An 8371-nucleotide genomic window follows, 5' to 3' on the forward strand; every position below is an offset into this window, starting at 1 on the left:
CCAAATCCTCATCCAACACACACCGCATCTCCTCGACCTACAGCCACCGCCGCCGCCGCCGCCTCCCTCCTCTTCCTCCCTCCATATCCTCCTCCTTCTCCTCCCCTTGTGTCTTATTCTCCCTCGTTCTCTCTCATGGGAGTGACATAGAGGCCGTCGCTCGGTCTGCCGCCCCGCCCCTTCCCCGCCTCGCCGTGGAACCGGGGGCGTCCAGGTAGTGATGTCCTGGAAGAGGAACTACTTTGCGTCGGGTGGCGGAGCAGTAGGCGGGGTGCAGGGGCTGGCGACCCCGAGAACCATGACCTCTATCGCACCCAGCAAAGGCCTGAGCAACGAGCCGGGACAGAACAGCTGCTTCCTCAACAGCGCTCTGCAGGTCAGTCGGATAAACACACACATTACACACAAGTATTAGGGGGTAATATGTTGATCATGGAGTTTTTATGAACATGTAGCGTTCCTGACAAGCTTCAACCAAACCAACTTTCATAAAAGTGTTGCACCCAAATATTTTGGCATATTTTATGAGCATTTTTTGAGCAATTTCTTTTGCTTATATGTTTTTTGTATTTGTTGTGAGTGCAAAAAGACCAGACTCCAACCAAAAAGCCCCTGAAAGAAGCAAGAAGTGAGAGTGGCTGCAATACAAGCACAGCAGGGTTACAAACTACAACTAAAACAAACAGGGAAAATATTAAAGTAAAAAACTGAAACTAAATATCCTTTAAAGAAAAACTAAACGGAAAAAACATTGCTGGTAAATAAACTAATAAGAATGAACATAAATGTTTTATCTATAATATATCACTACTGAAGAAAGGAGAAAGCATGAATTTCATCCAGCTCTCCTGATACTGAACCACAACGAATCCCTCTTGTTTTTTCACACACAGTCTAGTCTTGTAGACTTAAATAACAAGAACATAATTAAATATTGTAGTAGACCAAATGCCATTTAATTAAGCTATTCAGTTCAGGTCTTATGTGAACCAACTGTGGTCGGCAAGAAATTGCAGGTGTTTTTTTTGTAGTCAAGTTAATTCCCTAATCAAAGGAATTAAACATAATGACCATTCTTACACAGGTCCAACCATTTATTTTGTATATGTTGCTACATACTTCTTAAACATTGTACCTGACTAGTACACTAGAACAATTGTAAAACAAAACCTCATTATATAAAAAAACTAAACTTAACCTTTCTGAAAAAGTGAAACTAAACTAAAATAACACTAAAAACAAACTAATACGATGCAAAAATGAGGAAACCAGTCAGTTTTAAAGAAATACAATTTTAAATATGATGACATAATTTGATTTTATGATACTTTAACTTGCCCAATTAATTTATATATTGCCTATAACTGGGCAGATGTGAAAAAGGGGCACAATTTCTAGACTGGTTATCTGATGAGCGTGTGAATACTTTTACATTAAACCTTGTAGTCAGTGTTTAATTTAAAATCCAACGTGGCACTTAATTATACACCCTCCCATGCAAAATATACATTAAAAAAGCAGAGTTTATTCGGATAAAAAGGCACAATTTCAGTGCTCCACCAGAATTATTGTGCTTCATAGTGACGCCAATAATGTTTCCTGTGAAATGACAATGACGGAAGCCTCGTCCTTGATACTCTTCACACTTGCATACTAAGAAGATTTAAAAAAGTTGTTATTTCATCCTCACAATGTCGAATTTTATACGCAGTAAATTGATATTTAAGCTCGACGGGGATGAGAGATTAGCGGGGGGGGGGGGCATTAACGGGTTGTTTGCGTGTGTCTGCGGGTTTTGGCAGCTCCGTCGGTCTGGCTTCAGTGTGGACGTCCAGTCTGTGTGAGGAGATGCTTACACTGCACTGCTACTACTGCTGCATCCCCTACCTCTCTCTCTCTCTCTCTCTCTCTCTCTCTTTACACACACACAACTCTCTTCCCTCCTCCCAAGACTTCCAGCTGGCACAAACTCACCTTCTGCACACACACACACACACATATAAATGCCTCTTGACTACTGGCTTGAGAGAGAGAGAGAGTCAGGAGTAAGCTGGAGAGGGAGGGGGATGATGGGGCAGAAGCTTAGGGAGAGTTGAGGAGAGCAGAGGGAAAGGCTGGAAGAAGAAAAGTTGCTGAAGGACGAGAAGAGAAGAAAGAGGGGATGAGAAGTATGCAGTATGAAAAGACAGAGGAGACGACTAAAAGGGATACTGTCGGGAGAAAGAGTGGAATTAAAGAGTCTGATAAGGTAGGGGGGCGAAAAAGGAAAAAACAAAGTGTTGTGGTGAAAGGAGAAGAGATGAAAAGACATCGTGAAGGACATCAGGTTTATTTCTGTGAGAAAATGCCTGAACAAAGGCATGCAAAGCGGCTTCAGTGGGGAGAGAGTGGGCCATTTCAAGGACAAAGCACACACACACACACACACACACACACACACACACACACACACACACACACACACACACACACACACACACACACACACACACACACACATGCGCTCACAGAGGGGAGAGGATGTTTAACAGGACACAGATGAGTGAGGATAAACTGATGAGTGTTAAAGTGTTGAGATGCTCGTTGGCTCTTTTCTGTGTGTTTCTGTGTGTGTGTTCATGTTTGCTCGTATCGAGTTGATAGATTTAAGTGAGCGAGCGTGCGAAGGGGAAGAATAAGAAGTCAAAGTTTAAGTTCAGAACAGGATCCATTGGCACGGGCGTTCAGTTAGAAGAAATGATTGATCATTTATTTTTTAAACATTTACCAATGTCTTTGTTTGCACAAAAAGAAAACGATAAATGAAAATTGTTGTGAAAAATAGTTAACATTCAGCACATTTTCCCAGAGCTGACGGTGATGTCTTGAAGTTGCTTGATTTGTGAAGCCAATGGTCCAAAACCCAAAGATTTTCTTTAAAATTATTCAAAAAACCCAATAAATCTTCACATTTAAAAAGCTGAAAACGACAAAACTTTTTTATTTTCACTTAAAAAATGACAGACAATCAATTAAAAAATTGCTCTCAATTTGCTGCTGTTTGCTCCTCATTGCACTTATTGATAGTAAGTTAAATACTCTTTGCTGCCTCCTGGCCCCGAGGGCCCCTTGAGCAAGGCACCTAGTCCCCTGCTGCTGCAGTGGAGCTGCTGTGTGGCAGAAGGAGCACCGTCGGTTGTTTTGTGTGCTGTGAGGTAAAGAGTACGAACACGCTCAGCAACCTTTCTCTGTAAACACGGTGTAAAAATATAACAGCTAAAGGAGGTAAAGGCTGTGATGAAGAGGAAACACATGGGTTCACTCATTCAGCAGTGTGTGTGTGTGTGTGTGTGTGTGTGTGTGTGTGTGTGTGTGTGTGTGTGTGTGTGTGTGTGTGTGTGTGTGTGTGTGTGTGTGTGTGTGATGCACAGTAAGGAAACAATGAGCAGGAATTCCTCGTTCATTTGTACTCACATTTTGCCATGTCAAAGGTTTATCAAAACTTAATAGTAAGTTTAACAGCTGTATATATATATATTTTTAAATCATGTGCTTTTAATGAAATGTTACTGTAAAGCTACTATCTCACAGTGAGGAAAACCATTAATAAATAAGTAAACGTCTCAATTATTTGACAAAGCAAAAGAGACCCAAATATACATTTATGACGACACATAAACTACAAATCAAACGAAGAGTAACTTCTGATGTTTCGGGCTAACAGACCAATTATTCATAATGAGGAAATATTGTTACTTAAAGTATCTAAAGTCACAAAAATGTTAATTGGAAACGTAATTAGTTTGTTTTCCACTGAAATATCCGATCATGAAATACAATATCTGTTAGTCACAACTTTAACTTTTCATGAATATATTTAGACACTATCAGCACTTGTTAAGGTTCGGCAAATATCAACCTTTTGGTTTAAAATGTTTAAAATTTTGTTTAAATGTTTTAATTAAAAAGTGTCTGCATTGACTTTATGAGTGTTTCTTAATATTTAACCAAAACCACAATCTTTTCTTAACCTTAACTATAGAAATACCTCTCCCTCAAAATGACCATTTGTTTATCAAAATACTTTCTTTTAATTCTCCGTTCACTGTGGATGCATGCAAGAAAAACAATGTTTCCTTCAAGAATTCAAGGTAGAATTTGGTGAGAAATTAATAAAGAAATGGTCATTTTGGAGGTAAAATATTCCTTCCAGCCTGCTACATAAATTAAGCTCTTAATTAATACAAAAACCAAACATTCCCTCTGAGAATAATCCAGCCAGCGATTCCGTTTACCATCAGTGTCATTAGGAGAACTATTCAGTAATATGGAAACGTTTGTAGGAGACTGGAGGAATGCCAATAACACGCTGATTGACATTTTCCAGCCAAATACCTTCTAAAGTACTTTATGCTGATGGAGTTCTGTGGATTCTTACATCAGAGGATTCAGGAACATCTACTGCTTGGATTGTTTTTTTTAACTCTTCTAGTAGGCCTCCCAATGAGCTCGAGCAGCAGTGCAGGATTTTGCAAGAATATAGGATTAAAATGATTTCTACTTGATGAGGGACAATTGACCTTTCTCACTTGCTCAGACTCTTGGATGTTATGAGAAAGTGTGTTTTCTACTGTGACAAGCCAAACATGTCTGCAGTGACAACCACCCACTGGCTGGCAGACAGATGACTGAGGTCAAAAGTGCAGCAAATAATAGCAACCTGGCCATGACAGCGGTATCATGTCAAGAAGTACTACCCTGAGCCTTCCTCGTAGCACTTATTGCATTCGCATTAGTTTGTTTCTGTACTTTTGCTCTGGTTTATGCTCCTTAGATGCTTGTTTAAGAAAGGAGATGCACTTATGACTTCTGGTGACTAGTAGTTCTCTTGAATACCTATGTTGAATACACTTCCTGTAAGTCGCTTTGGATGAAAGCGTCTGCTAAATGACTGTAATGTAATGTAATGTAATGTAATGTGATGTGATGCACAAAATGGAAGGAAATAGAAGGTAATAGGAGACGGGAACAGGAGGAGCAGGAGGAGGTCGTGGAGGGCAGGAATCAACAAACACAGCCAGGAACAGAGAGGTAGAAAACATTATGAGAATGAGCGCTCGCTGGAACAGAAATATACCTTCATGGTGTAAACTGGAAACAATTGCAGGCTGAACATGTGTCTTTATCAATTCTGTGGTTGTATTTGCGCACAGACACAATGAACAGTTTAATGATGCTACATAATAAGTGGTTTATAAGTCATAACTTATTGCTTTCTTTATGTGTAATAACTTATAACTTATTTATGCTTACTGTTAATGTTGAATATGCTGTTTATCAGGAAGACCCTGCAGAGCATCTGGAATGATTGTCATTTTCAACAGCTACAAATTACAACTTTAAAAACTCTTTATAACTGATGCAATTTGTAACAAAAATGTGAAGAATTTAAAAAACGAATCAGTCACATGAATGAACAACACTGAGGCTACATGTCAGTTCAGCTTTACATGTTCAGGGAGTCTTAGAGTCCTAAAAACAACTTATATAGAACTCAAAAATACTTTGTTTTATTATTACTGTAAAATATCTTTTTTTTAAAATACTTTAAAGTGATACTTTGAACAACCAATTAACACATTCATCCTCTTGCAAAGTAAAAGTTGAATTCATGAATAATAAATCTCACCCCTTCAGTACACAGAGTTTTTTTTTTACATGTGGTTACCGTGGTAACAGCAATCAGGGTGCGATATCACGTTGCATTTCCTTTTGCTGCTTCACAATAAAAGCCAACCCGTGTTTCAACAGTTGTGAGCTTTTAATGCAGAGCAGCAGGAACGTCTGTAACAAAGCTCTGATACAGTGTAAAGAGAATGAACAGTAAAGGAGGATTTAAATCAAATGAGAAGGATTACATGCCTGCATGGTTTTCCCTTGAGTCACTAGTGACTAGATAGGCAATTTGAATATAGCAAGGGATGTTTTTTATTATTTAAGTCTTAATTTATCCAACATTTTCTAGGATAGTCCCATTGAGATTTAACATATCCTTTCTGAGGGGTTCCTATGGCCAGGACAGAAGCACCTCCACTAATAAAACAAAAACAACCAAAGAATGGCAGACCCCGACACTGGCTATCAAAACTACTATTGAGAGGGATAATCACTGAATGTAAAGACACTGAATTACCAGAGCACAAAGATGCAGCATATAAATGAATCCAAAATAGGGTTTGGTTTAATACAAATCTAAGGATTGTAGCTTTAAATATCGTGGCAGCTTAGATATCACAACTTTATAAATGAAAGCACAGATGTGAGCTCAACACTAGTATTCTTATCTTGAAATCTACTTTTTGACTTTGCAAACAAGGAGACACCCAAGACCACCACAGCCAATCAAATACTGGCATTTCTGCCTCCAGCCTCATTGGTTAGATTTGTGTGTGACTTCAATTACATTGTCAACTAGCAGCTAAAAACACCAGCTGATCAGGTTAATCTCTATTTCCTGTATGTTTCCATCACTTTGTACGTTTGTCAGTTATACTGTAGTCTCTTCTCTCTGAGATGCTTCTGCAGATAAACCGAGGGGAGTGGAGGGGAAACCCAAAATGAAACAAATGGAAGAAGAGCAGAGGAAGAGATAGAGTGATGTGTTTGGAGGAGGATACAAAAAAGAGACAGACAGATAGATAGAGATGAAGAGAGATGGGCATGGACAGGAGTGTGCCCTCCTTGTGGCTGCTGCAGTGCTGTGCAGGAGGCCGATTCATCACCACCAAATAAACTACAGAGGGAGGAGGAGAAACAGAGATGGGGGTGGGGGGGTAGAAGGCATACACTAGCGTCAGCATGCAGTCTGTCATCCTCCGCCCCCTCTTTTCCTCCACCTATCACTCTATCCTTAACACACACTCACACACACACTCAGTGCAGACCTGTATTGCTAAGGTTGCCATACGTATTGGTTGTGTGTGTGTGTGTGTGTGTGTGTGTGTGTGTGTGTGTGTGTGTGTGTGTGTGTGTGTGTGTGTGTGTGTGTGTGTGTGTGTGAATGTTGTGTGCATGTAGACCCACAACTTCATGTGCATTCTGTAAGCGTGCGTGCTGCAGTCGAAGCCTAAGGGACAGTGTGGTGTCAATATTATCTTTCAGGATGCTGAATGGCTGCACGAAGAGCTCCTTCCTCTAATGATGCAGAGAGAGAGAGAGAGAGAGAGAGAGAGAGAGAGAGAGAGAAGGACACAAGGAGACCTGAATCATGCAGACCACCTCTCTACTAGTTTTCATGTGTACTTCCCTAGTTCCTTTGTTGTTTTGCGCTGGTCGTTTTCTGTCCGTCTGTCCCACCGAAGCTTTTGTTGCTTGAAATATACAAAGTAGAAAACGCAGTCGGTGGAGCTGCTGTGGATTTGGAAAACCACACAGAGCTGCAAACTTGAGCTGTGATTTTCTGCTAAAATCTCATATTTCAGGGAGTCATTTGAATTAATGTGAGTTTATCAAATTTTGTTTACTCGTCCAAACACCAGGATTGCAGCATCTTTATCTCACATATGCAAATATCACAGAGCAGCTTCACCAGTTATTTCTTTACAGTCACGTCTGACATCTGACATCCAGGTAATCTATCTAGATCAGTGTTTCACAAACTTATTTTTGAACCACGGCAAAAATAACTCTCTCATTTAAACCTTTCCATCACTCGCTCCTGTCAGTCGCTCTTCCTGACTGCTGGGCACCCAGAAAGCATGTGGCGTTACTATGGCAACCGGCAAACCATGAGCTGCATGTCACTAATCTTAGCCTTGGCATAACTGCATATTTAACAGGATTAAAACACAATAGAGAAGTGTAGCTAAAGATTAAGTAAATTAAATACTGCCTTATGTTTGTGTTTTTTGAAGCATTATTACAACGATATTATAAAAAGACAAGAATGAACACATCTTGTGGCCTTGCCAATCCTAAAGGCACCCCACGGTGCTGTGACACCCATTTTAGGATCCACTGATCTAGATACAGATCCCTTTTTCTAATGAGTAATTGAGACTTTTTGATGAGTTTGCTTGTGGGCTAAAAAATATACTAATAACTCAAGCAAGATCCTGGTATTTTAAAAAGCAGCATCATGTGAAACTATCAAGAAAGTTAGAATATTAACTGTCTCCAGGTGACACTTTCAATTTTAACAAACTGTTGTTGCTCAGAAAAAGAAAAAAGAGAGGGTGAAAGAAGGTCTAAGTAAAAAAAAAGGGCTAACCTTTTTGAATGCAGTCAGAACAGAAGGATCATGTCACTGTTACGTCCAGACACTTTATGCAAACAGAGCAACTCTCTGCTACTAAACATAACCTCTGTGGATAACTACAATATGCAACACATC

The 8371-nt window shown here is 39.7% G+C and overlaps 1 pseudogene; it reads left to right on the forward strand.

The window, feature by feature from the left end:
- The first annotated feature begins 220 nt into the window (after positions 1–220).
- The window catches only part of LOC129091839 (inactive ubiquitin carboxyl-terminal hydrolase 54-like), a 38038-nt pseudogene continuing 29887 nt past the window's right edge, over positions 221–8371 (forward strand).

Source organism: Anoplopoma fimbria, chromosome 5, assembly GCF_027596085.1.
Source record: "Anoplopoma fimbria isolate UVic2021 breed Golden Eagle Sablefish chromosome 5, Afim_UVic_2022, whole genome shotgun sequence".
NCBI classification, from domain to species: Eukaryota; Metazoa; Chordata; class Actinopteri; order Perciformes; family Anoplopomatidae; genus Anoplopoma; species Anoplopoma fimbria.